Genomic DNA, 1,627 nt, shown 5'->3' with positions numbered 1-1,627 from the left:
CCTTGTGTGCCCCTTTAAACTTCTTTTTCTCCACCCCCCCCCCCCCCCCCGCCCATTTCCTTAAATAATTAATTTAATGTAAATCCAGGAGATCAGATTCCATTTTTGACCTAATCTCATCTCTTCCCTACATGTGGCTCTTGAGCAAGGCAGGGTATGGGAATGGTACCGATCAGTGCCCCCGGGCTACACAGAGCCGCTCTTTGCAGCTGTAACCTCCTGCAGCTCCGCCCGCGGCACGCATGTGATTGTTGTCCTTAATGCTGCTCCGGAGCTCGACATAATGGGTTAATAGGCTCCCCCAGGATCCCAGGGGCCCCGTGGGAGCCCTCAATCCACTCAGACCCACAGAGGCTGCAAGGGGCGAAACTAAAGCCACCATGTCGTCTGACACAGTGACAGGACATCAGAGCCACGCGAGACTCGAGGGGCTCAGAGATAATGGAAGACATAGAGGGTCGTTGTTGTTGATGATATGAGGTAAACAACACAACATTTCCTTTAAAATGATTATAAAATATTATTCTACACAAACAAAGCCATCCACATCCCTACACCTCCTTATCTCTTCCTGCACTCGGCTTCTACCGTCCACCTCTGCCTGTTTCACTGCCTGTTTCACTGCACAGTATTCAGTCCCTCTGCTCCCAAGTTCTGGAATTCAACCTCCTTCTCCTCCCAAACCTCGGCATCACTGATTCATTAGCATGTTTTAAATCTAACCGCCAACCTCATCTGCTCAAACCTACTTACTCCCAGTAACATGAAGATTGAGGTCAGGTGACCATGAGTATGTTCGAAGGCACAAACATAAAATGTATTATTATTATTATTATTATTATTGTAAAAAAAAACAGACGGGGGGAAAGGAGTGACAGACGTCACTCCTTTCCCCCAGTCAGTCCTTGTCGTTTCATTGTTGTGTTGGTTAATGTTCATTGCAGGTAGTTGTTGATATTCCTGTGTTACAGTACCACTAAAAGTTCCAGTTTTCTTCACGTTCTTCTTGCCTCTCTTCCTGCCTGCCCCAGGTTCATTGGCTTGGATGATTAGAGTTTGGAACTTTATGAATAAACCGCTTGCATCAGGCCTTGGTCTCTAGAGTACTGCATTTGGATCCTACCTGCATCCAGAGTCTCCAAAATGTAACTATTATTATTATTATTATTATTATTATTAATTTATTTTATTATTATTATTATTTCAACAATTAACAATGGATCTAGAAGTAAGGCTGCTTACCATTGATTATTTTTCTCATAACATTAACAAAATAGCTTCCACTTTTGCATCAGCATTGGATATTGTGGGAATTTGGAAATGTTCTGAAATGAAAAGGAAAAATTAACATTGATAAAGTTCACTAACAGTGAGGCAAAGACCAGCAAAAAATGGTTACAATTTGGTACTAACTTACACTCAAAGTACGTCTTGTCACAGGTTCGGTCGTTCTATCTATCGATCAGTTTGACGATAAGAGTTCAGAGAATCGATGAGTTCGTCTGGGTGTTGTGGAACAGTCGGGACAGGGGTGTGTGGCAGGTTCTGCACAAAATGCAGGAAGTTGTTGAGCTGGAGAGGGGCTCCAGCCACTCGACTGAGGGGAAAGTACCGTCACTGCTCCACA

Source organism: Cynoglossus semilaevis, chromosome 13 (assembly GCF_000523025.1).
Source record: "Cynoglossus semilaevis isolate Cse_v1.0 chromosome 13, Cse_v1.0, whole genome shotgun sequence".
In the NCBI taxonomy this organism is placed as follows: Eukaryota; Metazoa; Chordata; class Actinopteri; order Pleuronectiformes; family Cynoglossidae; genus Cynoglossus; species Cynoglossus semilaevis.
Note: the sequence above shows the minus strand (reverse complement) of the source record.